This window comes from Salvelinus alpinus, chromosome 35 (genome assembly GCF_045679555.1).
Source record: "Salvelinus alpinus chromosome 35, SLU_Salpinus.1, whole genome shotgun sequence".
NCBI lineage: Eukaryota > Metazoa > Chordata > Actinopteri > Salmoniformes > Salmonidae > Salvelinus > Salvelinus alpinus.
Genome location: NC_092120.1, coordinates 792262 through 808697, shown reverse-complemented (window position 1 = coordinate 808697; position 16436 = coordinate 792262). Strand labels below are relative to the sequence as shown.

Here is a 16436-nt window from a genome sequence, read left to right as displayed (position 1 = left end):
AGAGAGAGAGAGAAAGAGAAAGAGAGAGAGGGGGGGGGGCTGGAGAGAGCGAGAGAGGGAGCTGGAGAGAAACAGAGTGAGAGAGCTGGAAAGAGACAGCGAGGGAGCGAGGGAGCAAAAGGGGAGCACAGAGGAAGGAAGACAGAAAGATATATTGACAAAGCCTAGATATACACATAAGTCACCCTGTGTGGCCTGCCTGCTCCCCGTATTTTATAGGAGCGCTCTGTGCTGGCGGAACAAGATGACAGGCCAGTTCCTTCATCAGAAAAAAATGTCCCTCTCTCGCCCCTCCCTCCCTATAACTCCTGTTTTCTGTCTATCCTCCTCGATATCATCCTGTCACCTCTCGCTTTTTTCCCTCATCCCCTATTTTCCCCCAACACTCCATTTTATAGGTTTTCTATGTCCACCCCTCCAGTCATGTATCGCTTTTTATATTTATCTTTCTGTCACTCTCTTAATCCCTCTCGTTTGCTCTCCCTGTTCCATATCGTTTGCTCTCCCTGTTCCCTATGCCTCCATTTCTCTTCCTCTCCTCCTGTCCAATTTTCCACTCTCTCCCATTTCCCGCCTGCTTCTCTCCATTTCCCCTTCTCTTCCACATTAATTTCCTCCATCCTTGTCGTATTATTCATCCCTCTATCCATGCCGTGCTATCCATCCTTTTATACTACGCCCCCCCCCCTCTCTCTCTCACCCTTATTTCATTTTACTTTCCTTCTCTCTTTTCAATCCATCTGTTAGGCTACTCCATCTCTCTATCACTCTCCCTCCACATCATTAACACAGACTTATCCTAACCTTTTCACTTCTGCCCTTTATCCATCTCCCTAAATACAATTCGATTCAAGGGGCTTTATTGGCATGGGAAACATATGTTAACATTGCCTTGCCAAAGCAAGTGAAGTAGATAATATACAAAAGCGAAATAAACAATTAAAAATGAACAGTAAACATTACACTCACAGAAGTTCCAAAAGAATAAAGACATTGCTGTGTTGTCATGTTTTTCTGCCTTATGTTGTTGTCTTAGGTCTCTCTTTATGTAGTGTTCTGTCTATCTTGTTGTGATGTGTGTTTTGTCCTATATTTATATTGTATTTATTTTGTTTATTTAAAAATATATATATATCCCAGGCCCCCGTCCCTCCAGGAGGACTTTTGTCTTTTGGTAGGCTGTCATTGTAAATATTAACTGACTTGCCTAGTTAAATAAAGGTTAAATAAAATTAAAATAAATAAAAAGTACAAATGTCATATTATGTATATATACAGTGTAACGATGTACAAATGGTTAAAGAACAAAAGGGAAAATAAATAAGCATACATATGGGTTGTATTTACAATGGTGTTTGTTCTTCACTGGTTGACCTTTTCTTGTGGCAACAGGTCACAAATCTTGCTGCTGTGATGACACACTGTGGTATTTCACCCAGTAGATAGGGGAGTTGATCAAAATCAGGTTTGTTTTTCGAATTCTTTGTGGATCTGTGTAACCTGAGGGAAATATGTGCCTCTAATATGGTCATACATTGGGCAGGAGGTCAGGAAGTGCAGCTCAGTTTCCACCTCATTTTGTGGGCCGTGTGCACATAGCATGTCTTCTCTTGAGAGCCAGGTCTGCCTACGGCGGCCTTTCTCAATGGCAAGGCTATGCTCACTGAGTCTGTACATAGTCAAAGCTTTCCTTAAGTTTGGGTCAGTCACAGTGGTCAGGTATTCTGCCACTGTGTACTCTCTATTTAGGGCCAAATAGCATTTTAGTTTGCTCTGTTTTTTGTTAATTCTTTCCAATGTGTCAAGTAATTATCTTTTTGTTTTCTCATAATTTGGTTGGGTCTAATTGTGTTGCTGTCCTGGGGCTCCGTGGGGTTTGTTTGTGTTTGTGAACAGAGCCCCAGGACCAGCTTGCTTAGGGGACTCTTCTCCAGGTTCATCTCTCTGTAGGTGATGCCTTTGTTATGGAAGGTTTGGGAATCACTTCCTTTTAGGTGGTTGTAGAATTTAACAGCTTTTTTCTGGATTTTGATAATTAGCGTGTATCGGCCTAATTCTGCATGCAATATTTGGTGTTCAACGTTGTACACGGAGGATATTTTTTCAGAATTCTGCATGCAGAGTCTCAATTTGATGTTTGTCCCATTTTGTGAATTCTTGGTTGGTGAGCGGAACCCAGACCTCACAACCATAAAAGGGCAATGGGTTCTATAACTGATTCAAGTATTTTTAGCCAGATCCTAATTGGTATGTCAAATTTGATGTTTCTTTTGATGGCATAGAATGCCCTTCTTGCCTTGTCTCTCAGATCATTCACAGCTTTGTGGAAGTTACCTGTGGCGAAGATATGTATAGTTTTTTGTGTGCTCTTGGGCAACGGTGTCTAGATGGAATTTGTATTTGTGGTCCTGGCGACTGGACCTTTTTGGAACACCATTATTTTGGTCTTACTGCGATTTACGTCAAGGCCCAGGTCTGGCAGAATCTGTGCAGAAGATCTAGGTGCTGCTGTAGGCCCTCTTTGATTGATGGGAGAAGCACCAGATCATCAGCAAACAGTAGACATTTGACTTCAGATTCTAGTAGGGTGAGGCCGGGTGCTGCAGACTTTTCTAGTGCCCTTGCCAATTCCTTGATACATATGTTGAATAGGGTGGGGCTTCAGCTGCATCCCTGTCTCACCCCACGGCCCAGTGGGAAGAAATGTGTGTCTTTTGCCTATTTTAACCGCACACTTGTTGTTTGTGTACATGGATTTTATAATGTCGTATGTCTTTCCCCCAACACCACTTTCCATCAATTTGTATAGCAGACCCTCATGCCAAATTGAGTCAAAGGCTTATTTGAAATCAACAAAGCATGAGAAGACTTTGCCTTTGTTTTGGTTTGTTTGTTTGTCAATTGGGGTGTGCAGGGTGAATACGTGGTCTGTCGTATGATAATTTGTTAAAAAGCCAATTTGACATTTGCTCAGTACATTGTTTTCACTGAGGAAATGTACGAGTCTGCTGTTAATGATAATGCAGAGGATTTTCCCAAGGTTGCTGTTGACGCATATCCCACGGTAGTTATTGGGGTCAAATTTGTCTCCACTTTTGTGGATTGGGGTGATCAGTCCTTGGTTCCAAATATTGGGGAAGATGCCAGAGCTAAGGATGATGTTAAAGAGTTTTAGTATAGCCAATTGGAATTTGTTGTCTGTATATTTGATAATTTCATTGAGGATACCATCAACACCACAGGCCTTTTTGGGTTGGAGGGTTTTTATTTTGTCCTGTAGTTCAGTCAAGGTAATTGGAGAATCCAGTGTGTTTTGGTAGTCTTTAATAGTTGATTCTAAGATTTCTATTTGATCATGTATATGTTTTTGCTGATGGTTCTTTGTTATAGAGCCAAAAAGATTGGAGAAGTGGTTTACCCATACATCTCCATTTTGGATAGATAATTATTTGTGTTGTTGTTTAGTTTAGTGTTTTCCAATTTTCCCAGAAGTGGTTAGAGTCTATGGATTCTTCAATTACATTGAGCTGATTTCTGACGTGCTGTTCCTTCTTTTTCCGTAGTGTATTTCTGTATTGTTTTAGTGATTCACCATAGTGAAGGCGTAGACTCACGTTTTCCGGGTCTCTATGTTTTTGGTTGGACAGGTTTCTCAATTTCTTTCTTAGATTTATGCATTCTTCATCAAACCATTTGCCATTGTTGTTCATTTTATTTGGTTTTCTATTTGATATTTTTAGATTTGAAAGGGAAGCTGAGAGGTCAAATATACTGTTCATATTTTCTACTGTCAAGTTTACACCTTCACTATTACAGTGGAAAGTTTTGTCCAGGAAGTTGTCTAAAAGGGATTGAATTTGTTGTTGCCTAATTATTTTTTGGTTGGTTTCCAAACTACATTCCTTCCATCTATAGCATTTCTTAATATTACTCAGTTCCTTTGGCTTTGATGCCTCATGATTGAGTATTGCTCTGTTCAAGTAGACTGTGATCTTGCTGTGGTCTGATAGGGGTGTCAGTGGGCTGACTGTGAATGCTCTGAGAGACTCTGGGTTGAGGTCAGTGATAAAGTAGTCTACAGTACTACTGCCAAGAGATGAGCTATAGGTGTACCTACCATAGGAGTCCCCTCGAAGCCTACCATTGACTATGTACATACCCAGCGTGCGACAGAGCTGCAGGAGTTGTGGCACGTTTTTGTTGGTTATGTTGTCATAGTTGTGCCTAGGGGGGCATATGGGGGAGGGAATGCTGTCACCTCCAGGCAGGTGTTTGTCCCCCTGTGTGCTGAGGGTGTCAGGTTATTGTCCGGTTCTGGCATGTAGGTCACCACAGACTAGTGCATGTCCCTGGACCGGAAATGATTGATTTCCCCCTCCAGGATGGAGAGGCTGTCTTCATTAAAGTATGGGGATTCTAGTGGGGGGATATAGGTAGCACACAGGAGGACATCTTTCTCTGTTAAGATCATTTCCTTTTGAATTTCTGGCCAAATGTAAATTGTTCCTATTTTGATAAATTTTATGGAGTTAGGTCTGCTCTATACCAAATTAACATACCCCCTGAGTCCCTTCACTGTTTCACACCTGGTAGTTTGGTGGATGGGACTACCACCTCTCTGTAACAGAGGGCAACCAGGTGGTCTGTCTCCTCTATATCAGGGTTCTTGTAGGTTGACAATGTCTGTATTTCTGATTTATTTGATGAAGTCCAGGTTCCTGCTCTTTAGGCCAAAGGCCTTGGATATTCCAGGATGAGATAGTGAAGGCTTTGTGTTCCATAAAGTGTCCAATGTTGTTGGTTGTGTGGTTTGGCCTCAGGCCAGTAAGTGTGGGCAGAGCCTGCTGAGCATCTGGTACATGCCATTGGCTTGGGCTAGTATAAGAGTGGGGGGGGTGGGCCTGTTTGCCTGCTCACGGCCTGGGTGTATGTGTGACTTCCATGCTGAGACCCTCTTTGCGGGTGTGGGGTGCACGGGGTGGGCAGAAGTGGCATAGGTCTGATCTGAGGGGGCCTAAATGGGGTGTGGGCATGGTTGACTTGGGGGGGGGGGGGTTGATTAGTTGGGGTGGGGGTGTGGATGTGGCTGGTGGTGTTGTGGTCTGGATGTAGGTCCTCTCGGCGTGTGTCCTTTAGGTCCAGGGGGGGTCCCGCTGGTCTGGGCGGGGTGTCTATTGATCTGTTGCTCCTGTGTGAAGTGTTGGGGCTGCGTTTGAGAGCGATGTCCTTTAGAGTCCGGGCGAAGGTGGGCACTGCTGCCTTGTAGAGGTGGACCTGGTCATAAAGGCTGTTCAAGTCCAGGGTGGAGTGGTGGGCCAGGTAAATATTTGGTTTTGAGGCACAGTCATGGGAAATTCCTGCGTTTACCCGCTGTATGGTAGCAGGGCGGAAGTATTTTCATGGTAGCAGGGTGGAGACCACTTGTGCAATGGGGAAAGTAGAAGAAGCTTTTTCAATCACTCCCTTCAGTGCTGTGGCCACCCTTTCCTGCTGTGTTCTCAGGTCGTTTGTGCCTATGTGTATTATTATGTGGCTAGGTGAACCTAGTTGGTCCTCAGACAGAAGGTCTAGGGCGCGCTGAGTGTTTGGACACCAGAGTTTAGACACACTGTGTTTGGGAAAAAGTTTATTTTCTTCAATATATTTCCCATTTGAGTCCATAAGGAGTACAATCTGTGTCTTGTGTATGTCCTCAGTGGGTGTGGGGGCGTTGTCAGGAGAGCTATCAGGGTGGCTGACAGAGGGGTGATCAGAGGGAGTGAGATCCCCTGGGCTTGGGGTTCTTCATTTGTCTGTTCTGTTGTGATCTCGACGCTATGGTCAGGGTCTGGTGTGGACTGTTCTGCTGTGGTGTCGAGACTTTTGTCGGGAGCTGAGGTGAGCTGTTCTGCTGGCTTCTCTGCCGGGGTGGCCACCTCTCTAGTGGATTGTTCTGTCACACGCCATCCCCCTCACCCTCTCCTCCATCCCCCTCACCCTCTCCTCCATCCCCCTCACCCTCTCCTCCAGCAGTCTGATCCTCTCCTCCATCCCCCTCACCCTCTCCTCCAGCAGTCTGATCCTCTCCTCCATCCCCCTCACCCTCTCCTCCAGCAGTCTGATCCTCTCCTCCATCCCCCTCACCCTCTCCTCCAGCAGTCTGATCCTCTCCTCCATCCCCCTCACCCTCTCCTCCAGCAGTCTGATCCTCTCCTCCATCCCCCTCACCCTCTCCTCCAGCAGTCTGATCCTCTCCTCCATCCCCCTCACCCTCTCCTCCAGCAGTCTGATCCTCTCCTCTAGTGCTCTGTTCTTCTCCTGCTCTTGCTTTTTATATTGTTGAAGTTGTCTCACCACAGTCCAGAGTGCAGATATGTCTCTCTCCACCTCCAGCTCTCCGGGTCTGGTTAAGGAGGTGTTGTTGTGCTGGACTGTTGTCTGGGTCTGTGCTGACTGGAGTGTAATCTCCTGCTGTTCCAGCTCCACCTGCCTTACCTCCAGCTGGGTAAATTTATCCTTCATTTCAGTGAGGGGGTAGTACTCTGTGCTGGGAGGTTGACTTTCCACTTGGGGTTGCTCGTCTGCGGGGTTATATAATGAAGAGGTCTGGTCTGACCCGCTCGGGGTGGGGGTATCTTTCTCAAGGGAGAGCTTCTCCTGCTGGGATAATTCTTTGATTAGGTGAAAGTCCAGCTGAAACTGTTTGGGGTTGCCCTGTAGCAATACTGTTATAGACTTATAGAGATTTATATTAGCTGACTCAGAGTCCTCGTTGTCTAGTATCCTGAGTTTCCACCCCTCGTTAACACCCCCCCCCCCCCCTCTTCACAGAGGGGTAGTGTGCTAATATAGCTCTGTGCCATGCCAGGGGATGGTCTGGTTAATATAGCACTGTGCCATGCCAGGGGATGGTCTGGTTAATATAGCACTGTGCCATGCCAGGGGATGGTCTGGTTAATATAGCACTGTGCCATGCCAGGGGATGGTCTGGTTAATATAGCACTGTGCCATGCCAGGAGATGGTCTGGTTAATATAGCACTGTGCCATGCCAGGGGATGGTTTGTGTGGAAGATGAGGTTGCTGATGTTCCCATTTTTATAATAGTCAGCAAAAGGTGTCTCTTGATTGTCCATAAGGGGCTTCATTTTGTGATCTTTTCTTGCCTTATCATTCTTTACATACACAGGGTACTGTATATTTATTACCTCTGAACAGTGATAGGCAGCTTCTGAGGCCTCTAAATTTGGTTGGAGTAGACTGTGCGACTCTCCTGCCATTGTTGGGCTAAAGGGCTTTGATACCTCTCACTTGACACGTCAGTGCTAATTGAACTTGTATCAAGCTTGGCAGCCTTTATTTAGCATTCAGTCCTTATAAAGTACTGTAATGTACTGTTCTTCTTGGCTTTTGAAAATAAAATATAGCTTCAGACTAAACATTACTCACTTAGTTCTAGGTTGGATGGTATTTTCAGGTTTCTGTTGTTTTCCAGAGCATTTGCTGTATAGTGTTGAAATAATAATCTTTGGTAGTTGTAAGCCTTTCAAGTCTAACTCTAAAACTATATATTTTTAAAGAACATGCAGAAAAATGCAGGAGCTCATCTGATTATGACATCTCTCATCCTTTCTTTTTTACATTCAGTCAATGCTCTCAATCTTCAGAATGTATTTTGTTTCGTTGTAGATATTTTCATTTCATTTTTTGTCCATTTTCTGTTTACACCTCTCTCTCTCTCTCTCTAAACCCCTCCCTCTCTAAACCCTTCCCTCTCTAAACCCCTCCCTCTCTAAACCCCTCCCTCTCTCATCCGCAACCCAAACAGAGAGCCCCAAGTGTCGGAATCAATTAGGAGTGAGCGCCATCACAGCCGCTCTTTCACGAAGGTAAATATTAAACTGCACGGAGCGCCAGGGAGGAAGAGAGGGAGAAAGGAGGGGAGAGGGAGCCCTCCGTCCCTAATCCACCGCATCGATCAGCCGGGGATGAGGGTAATATATTATTTTGACAAGATACGATCCTCCGACGCGCACCGCTATCCCCGGCGATCGATTTATTTTCTCTCCTTTTTTCTTCTATTTTCCCCCTCAGCAAGAGGGACAGTGTGTTGTTGAGATTCCCTGCATGTACATGTGCGCCCAAGTGTGGATGGGTGACAATGGGAACAACATTAGGAAATGTGGGGAGGTTAGTGGCGGCATTAGTGTTTCTCCTTATAAACCTTTATTGAGACGTGGTTGTGCATCTATTTACAATAACAACAAATATATATAATGGAATAGTTTAAACGGGAACGAGTGAAAAAGGCAAGTTTCCATATGGGCAAGGTAACGTGAACATAATCTGAGATTCTACAAAAATACCTGCCAACTTCCTCCGAGCATCCTGTCGTTTTAGTTAAATTCTATAAAACAAAAACACTTCTGAAATTATTTTACATCACGTAGGTATTTACAGTACATCCTAACCTACGCCGAGGTTACAGTTAGTCAATTGGGCAAAGCTGACCTATTGTAAAGTTAAGTGTCCTCCCCCTATATTCCCCTCTGCTCCCGCGCCTCCCCTCTATATCGCTTTGTAAACTGTGTCTAAATGCTAAATTCCCGGATCAATTTTTTTCATTCAACCTCTCCCCATCCCCTCGCTCCCTCTGCCCCTGCTTCTGTCCCCTGAAATGGTGTGAAGTACTGTGTCCTCATGTTGTGATGTAGTGTGTGTGTGTGTGTGTGTGTGTGTGTGTGTGTGTGTGTGTGTGTGTGTGTGTGTGTGTGTGTGTGTGTGTGTGTGTGTGTGTGTGTGTGTGTGTGTGTGTGTGCGTTTGTCAGGCCAAGTCTAAGATTCAGAAACTCACAATGTAAAGATGGAAAATAATGTCTGGACAACAAATCAACTGCTTTTTGGCTCAACATTATATTCATGTCATGGAGACCATATGTAATAAATCAACCTATGAGACACAATACAACAGGAGGTCCAAAAAAGTAATGACAGAACCCTATACAACAGAATGGTGCCATATAGTGAAGGTTGTACAGTCCCAATGTAAAGAAGAGTGCATCAGAGTACACATATATCTGTTTTCCTAAATAGAACCAGCTGCAGCCTATAGGGCCACAGTGCTTTCATTTCCCATGCATAGTCTCTGTTGCCTATATGTCCCTCAGTCAGATCTCCTCATGTATAGTCACCATCTGCCAACACATACAACAACACAACATCCAGTATGGACCACCTCCACCCCACAACTCTCTTTCTCTCTCCCTCACTCTCACTTTTCCTCTTTCTATTTCTCTTTTGTTCTGTCTTCTATCCCTCTTTTTATTGTGCCATTTTCTGCCACTTTGGTCCAAGAAAAGGAGGCCGTAATGCAATCTCTCCCCCTCTCCGCCCCCTGCTGTGAGGGAGAGTAGCTTGGCCTGTGTGCTGGCCCAGGGAGAAGGGGGCCAGGGAGAAGGGGGAGAGACAGGGTCAAGGTGAGCTCTAATACACTATTGATCCGCCCCAATTGAAAACCTGATGGAAATTTTACCCCCCCTCTCTCTGTTTTTCTCCCCTCTCTCTCGCTCTCTTCCTCTGCTCTCTCACTCTCTTCCTCTGTCTCTATTTCTCTCCCGCCCCTCTCTTTCTCTTATGTCTTTTTTTCTTCCTGTGTGTATCCTCTTCTGTGTCCATGTCTTCCTCTTTTCGGTGTCTCCATCCCTGTTTTCTCTTGGCTTAATGTCTCTTTCAGCCACTGACCGCGCTCTCTTGTTATCTCTCTATCGCGTGCTCTCTTTCACCATCTACGTCTCTCTAACTCCACCCCCCACCCCCCTCTCTCCATCCCTCTCTCTCCTCTCTTTGGCTCCATGCTTTTCAAACCATGTCTCTGATCATTTCCTCTCCTTTTGTCTCCTTTCTGTATCTCCCTGGATCCCTCACTCTGACCTTTCCTCTGTTTCCCTGTATATCCTTTCCTATTTCTCTCTCCCTCTTCCTCCCTCGTTCCCTCTCATACTCACTCCCTCTTTCACTGTGTCAGATGCTCCGTTTCAGTCTAGACTAGTGCATATTGATTCCTACGGCTGCTGCATGCAGTGTACAAGTTAGGGAGACCTCTGCTACAGTGTATTAAACGCCACAAATGGTTTGGCGACAGGGCTGGGGACAAGCCTCCCCTGAAAGAGCCAGTCAATACAACCTCCCTCTGTCAACACAGGCCAAATGTAATGCTCTCTCTATCTGGGGTATCCAGTGGCGTGTATTAATTTTTGTCAAGGGAAGCCAGGCTTCCCCAAAAAAGAAAAAAACACAAAATAATAATTTATCTTTCGTCTCTCTGTGTTTCATACATTTCCTTCAATTCGCAAGAGGCTGAATGTATCTCACCAGAGAAAGCATCCGAGCGAACGAAACAGCGCTCCTCTGTCTCAGTATGTGTAGCATATCTATCTGATGCTGTCTGGTCAGAAAGAGTATGACATTGTAACAAGAAAGGGAAGCCAGTAAGCCTTGATAAAAAAATATATAATATTAGCCAACCAGCATTCAGCTAAACTAAGTGAGCTCAACTGTGAATGGTTCTGGTGCACCCAAAAAAACTAGCTAAGTCAGTTAAGAACAAATTCTTATTTACAATGACAGCCTACCCCGGCCAAACCTGGACGACGCTGGGCCAATTGTGCGCCACCCTATGGGACTCCCAATCTATGGGACCAATCACGGCCGGATGTGATACAGCCTGGATTCAAATCAAGTGACTGTAGTGCATTAGACCGCATTGACAGAAAAAAAGTTGAATTGTTGCATCTCATTGTGTTGTTGTCCTCCGGTGGCTAGCTAGCTAGCTAAAACCGACCCGTTCCTAAATTAGCCATGGATGGAGATATGGATTTGGACTTGTGGTTTTACTTAAATTCTCCATACTGGCTAATGATTATAACGGCCATTCTGATCAACTATAAATTCATACATTGCACCCCTGGCCTGAGAGGATAGAAGTTCAACATGTAACTAGATGTAGTTTGCTAATGTTAACTAGCTGGCCTGCCACATCGTAGCCCATGAAAGGAAGTTGGGCTAGTAAGCAAGTATTTTAGCCAGGTAGCCTAGAACAACAACAACTAAAAGCATGTACTGTATGACAGTCATAGACCCTTTAGGCAACATGAAAGAGGAGGATGGTACTTTTGTTTCTCTAGAAGTAGTGTCAGTCAACATGTTTTTTTCTACTTGCACACACACACACACACACACACAAATCAGTACCATGGACAGCCACATGATATTTCGCTTACGTTGATTGGACTAAATTGTTTCGGGTATCTTTTAGATGCAACTAAGCACAGGTGATTTGAGGATGTTGAAATTATGAAATTGAAATGGTGCTGGAATAGTGGAGGCAGCTCCTGTTTTCTTTGGGACCTGCAGTAACTCCGCTGTTCTAAATCAATAGTTGTTCAGTAGTTCAAAAATGTTGTAAACATTACCTTGCTTGACCATGCTGTAGGTCATGTAACTTTGTTCCATGCAATATGCTTTGTGGACTTCATCGGACAGATGTTGCTCTCCGGTTTTGTGATGAAACAAATGTGTGGTTGAATTTATTCTGCCACTGTGTCTTCCTATTGTCTCGGCTATAGGCCTATACTGTATATCACGGTGTCAAGGCATATGAACTAACGGGTTATAGAGCAAACAACACAATTATCACAACACATAGGTTGTAAAATGACTTTTTCTCTGGATTGGCTTCTCCAGTGATTTTACCCACAAACTGCTACTGGGGGTATCATACATGGACTTGACCCATAGGATAGAATGTATACCCATAGAATGGGAATGAGAACCCTGTATATCTCAATGGGCTGGCCATTCTGTGGAGCCCTAATGGTGTGTTACGGTTGTTTTAAGGATGGTAAATAATGGTACAACTTCATTTAAATCTCAAACATCATGCAACCGAATCCAATTCAAGCCAACAATTTTCTCATTAAGTCTGTGAGTAACACAGATAGACACAAGGAGAACAAGGAGCCGAGCAATACAGATAATCTCAAACCCAACCCTTTCCCCTACTTAGCAAACCTGTTCTCTCTCTCTCTCTCTCTCTCTCTAGAGTTGGCTCCTATCTGAGGTGTGCTGAGTGAGAGATAAAGCGTGAGTGTGTGTCTCTGTGTGTGTGATTTATGTTCTGTTGTGTACATGTCAGACGGGAGAGCTATCAGGACCACAATCTCCCAATAGACGCACCAATGCTACAGGGACGACGGGGCCCTCTGTCCACCCCAGCACCTGATACACATCTGGAACAACCGAACCCAGAGAGCAGAGCACGGCGGCTGGGGGCTGAGGGTGGAGAGGGGGAAGAAGGAAGGAGAGGGGGAAAAGGGCCTACTTTTCATCTATATGCACCAGAGTTACCCTCCTCTCTCCTCTCCTCTTTCTCACCTTCAGTGGAAAGAGATTACCCCTCACCTCCTACATCACTGTATTAGATGGAAGACCGGGATTCAACGTATGCAGAGTTTACCATGAATGTGGTCTCTGCGGACGCGGGGACATTGCCTTTACAACGTGCATTGAGGACAAAGCATGATCTGGTTGAATCCCGGCCTATATCTATCGCCTGTTTACAAGGTCATAGTTTTGATTATAGCTGACTATTGAGAATAGAGCTTTATTATGTGGGGTGTGGTGGTTGCTTGGGTGAAGTTGTTATGGTTGCTCCATCTGTGGAGGAGTACCGACTGATACTACCAGTAAAGCTGCTTCCCCTTCCCACCTCTCATTTTCCTCCCTCTCTACTTTACTCTCTCTGTGATTCCCCCTCCTCTCTAGGAAGGAATCAGTCTCACCTTAATTGCTGTTAAATCGGATTAATGACTGACCCAGGACATGTTGACTTAATAATCTCTCTTCTAGTAAATCTCCCCTCTTCCTGTACATCACTTGTATACACTCGTCTTCATCCTCTCTCCCTCTGAGTCACTCTAAGTCACCAATCTTACCCCACTCACCTCATCTCTCTCTGTCTGAGTCACCCATCTTACCCCACTCACCTCATCTCTCTCTGTCTGAGTCACCCATCTTACCCCACTCACCTCATCTCTCTCTGTCTGAGTCACCCATCTTACCCCACTCACCTCAACTCTCTCTGTCTGAGTCACCCATCTTACCCCACTCATCTCTCTCTGTCTGAGTCACCCATCTTACCCCACTCACCTCATCTCTCTCTGTCTGAGTCACCCATCTTACCCCACTCACCTCTCTCTGTCTGAGTCACCCATCTTACCCCACTCACCTCATCTCTCTCTGTCTGATTCACCCATCTTACCCCACCGACCTCATCTCCACTCCTCTTTTCTTTCTTCCCCAGACACCCTTACCATTTCTTTTGCACTCTTTACAGTTCTTGCCTACTGCTTCTTCTTGACAGTCGTTGATGTTTTGCCAGTTATGAGCTCTCTCTCCCTCTCCCTCTTTCCCTCTCTCCTTCTTTTACCTTCTCTCTCACTGTCTCTCTGTCTTGCCTGCATGGCATGTTGGAGTGTGTGTGTGTGTGTGTGTGTGTGTGTGTGTGTGTGTGTGTGTGTGTGTGTGTGTGTGTGTGTGTGTGTGTGTGTGTGTGTGTGTGTGTGTGTGTGTGTGTTAGCAGTCATCGATGTGGGCCTGTCATTGCCTCCTAAGTGCTTTGGCAATACTAGGGATCTGCTGTCATGCCAGTGCGACTAATCTCAATCGAATGACATTGAGCTCATATTGAGACGGCGGGAAGGGACATGAGCGTGTGTCTGGATGCTCAGCCAAGCAGCTCCCTCAGTCACACACAGTAGCACAGTCTGGAAGTCCTTCTGTCTGGTGGATGGTCTGCTCTTTGTCTGTCTCTGTGTCCGTCCGTCTGTCTGTCTTTCTATCCACCTTCTCTTGTTCTTTCCTCTCCAACCATCTGCCTTTCTATGCCATCTCTCAGTCTCTCTTACTGTATTCTCTCCACCATCAGTCCATCTGTCTGTCTGTGTCAATATCTGGATAGAAAGAGCAGTACGCATTTCACGCATAAGGATTAGCCATTATCAAAGTCCACTAAAGCATTAACGTTTTTTGACATCACTGTCAAAGCGATAATTATGACTCAGCAAAAGAAACCCCCAAAATAAAATGAACTTGGGTTGAGCATTGTCATTAAGTCCTTTCAAAGAGCAGAAGGTTTATCAACTGAGGCCAGGCTATAGTTCAGACATTCTTCTCAAGGGCGCGAGGACAGATAAAGTGGGTCCATTTCTAAACCACTGCCACTTAAAAAAAAAAAATGAAGTAAAGTTTCAGACTAGCTTTGTGTTCTAAAGCTCATTTTCCTCTTTGTTGCTCAGTCTTATTGTTGGACTAACATCCTACTGCCTCATGAGTGCTTCAGAAATCTGCCAATCATACAAGGTTTGTTTTTCTCAACTTTACACGTTGGGGTACAGACATAGCTGTGAGATAATACCACTGTATGTTAACTCTCTACTAAGTTTACACAAGCTGCCAAAAATAAGGTCAAAACCATTACAACTTCTAAGTATCCTCTTCCTGTCCAGAATTAATCCAGGAAACATATAGAAAGAGCATGAATCGATTAACTTTCTCTGTGTGAATATAATGTAGAAGTAGAGATGGCCATGATGCTATGTCCATGTTGCTATGTCACTCCACTTACAACTTCAACGCCCATTTGGCTGTAACCCATTTACTTTCCTATTTTCTCCTTCTCTCCGTATAACTCCCCCCTCTCTCCCTCTGTCTCTACATCCCTCCCTCTCCCTCCTTCCCTATCTCTCCCTCTCTTTCTGCCTCCTGCTTTCTCTCTCCACCCCTCTTTCTTTCTCTCTGCCTCCCTCACTCGCTCGCTCTCCTCTTCTCGCTCTCTTCTTTCTCTCTTTCTCCAGTCAGGATTAAACATTTATCTCTGCGGTTCCCCTCTCCTTTGGCCTTAAACGCCATGTGGATGATAAGAGTCGCTGGGATTTGTCAAATTGTGTGCCATCGATTAACTGACCTTTCACGCCTGCGAGTCTCTCAGCCACTCCACTAACTGCAGACAGGCCAGATAGAGAGATAGATGGATACATCTCGCTGTTATTATTGTGTACAAGTTTGTAGTTACCAGGTGTGCCGGGGAGAGAGGACATGGGTAGGGGGCGAGGAGAAAGAGATGAGGGAAAGGGAGGGGGTAGAGGAGACAGGGGGGGTAGGAAGAGATAGACACAGGGAGAGGGACTGAATAGTCCTTCAATTGTCCTATAGGTGCAGTATGTATGGAGAGAATTGTATGCATTAAAGAGAGGTTATAGGTATTGTGAGCTTTGCTACCCATATTGTATTATAAATCAGGTCAAGAGAACTACGTTTTTCTCTTATAACATACGAAACAAAATGGCTTCGATATCTTTGCTTTTATTCACTATTGAGCTTATCACTTGAGACAGACAGTGCTGATCAAAGCTAAAAAGGCATTGTGAAACCCATTCAGTATGAGGTGCAGTCACATTGGTTCAAATATAATGAGAAAATAATTGTACTTTCCCTTTTTGCGATGCTTAGCTATAATGTTTTATTGCCATGATAACAAGTATTGTCAATAGGTATATTTTGGATTTTGGTCTTATAGTTGAATAATAAACCAAAAAGTTGAAACATCAAAAACATGATTCCTTTCGGATAAACATTGGTAAATACATTCAGTTTGTGAGAGACAGTAGTCCTAACTGAAAAGCTAAAAGGGGTATTGTCATCAATGGAGCGGGCTGCCACCAACCTGCACTCCCGCGTCGCCCCGCCTCAGAGATGCACCTGAGGCCGAAGCCCGAACTCCAAACACCGCACTGAACTGGACCTCTTTGGGCTGCGCTGGTTCCGGACGGAGAGACGAGGGAAGTCCCGCGTCGCACTATAGTGATGTTACACTAAAAAATGAATAGTTTCGTTCAACTTATTTGTGATTCAAACCATTTAAATAATATGTATTTTATTTAATAAATAGATAAGGCTAATTCCGTTTGTAGCCTATTGTTGGCCCTATAACCACGTCATGTTGGCTATGAATTTGCCTCATCATGGCCTAGTGCTTCCCCAAAAGAGAAGACACTCTTGGGGAAGAAATAATCAAACACACGACAAGTGGAAGATATTCGTGCTTTCTTCCAGTTGAACAGAACCGTCCCTGGGACTTGACTTGTGTCCGGGAGGGCCACTTCAGCCTCTACATCACAGAAGAGCACAATGACAGGTGGAACCACTCCACCCATCCGATCAATCACCTTATTTACTCTTGACTGTCATGGCGAGAGGAGAGGAGACGGGTGGACTGGTGAGATGAGACAGGGGTAGACTACTGGCTCAGGCATATTCCCTGGAATTGAATGCCGCGCATCATCACTGAAGTGGGCCTCCTAGCGTCTCATACACTATCGATAGGGCGCTTGCCTTCCTCGAA

General features: G+C 44.9%; 1 protein-coding gene and 1 long non-coding RNA gene across 7 annotated transcripts in view; one reads left to right on the top strand and one right to left on the bottom strand.

Moving 5' to 3' along the window:
- The window catches only part of LOC139564396 (ETS domain-containing transcription factor ERF-like), a 69765-nt gene that overhangs the window by 27753 nt on the left and 25576 nt on the right, over nt 1-16436 (bottom strand). For 2 of the 6 annotated variants that reach the window (XM_071383886.1, XM_071383890.1), the window contains exon 2: nt 15759-15906. The exons of the other annotated variants lie outside the window; for them this stretch is intronic. The gene's annotated coding sequence lies outside the window, so the exon portion shown is untranslated. The remainder of the gene's footprint in view (nt 1-15758; nt 15907-16436) is intronic. 6 annotated transcript variants of the gene reach the window in all.
- LOC139564397 (uncharacterized) overlaps nt 10748-16436 on the top strand; it is a 418006-nt gene continuing 412317 nt past the window's right edge. Inside the window, exon 1 of the long non-coding RNA XR_011672734.1 lies at nt 10748-11167. This is a non-coding gene — a long non-coding RNA (uncharacterized lncRNA). The remainder of the gene's footprint in view (nt 11168-16436) is intronic.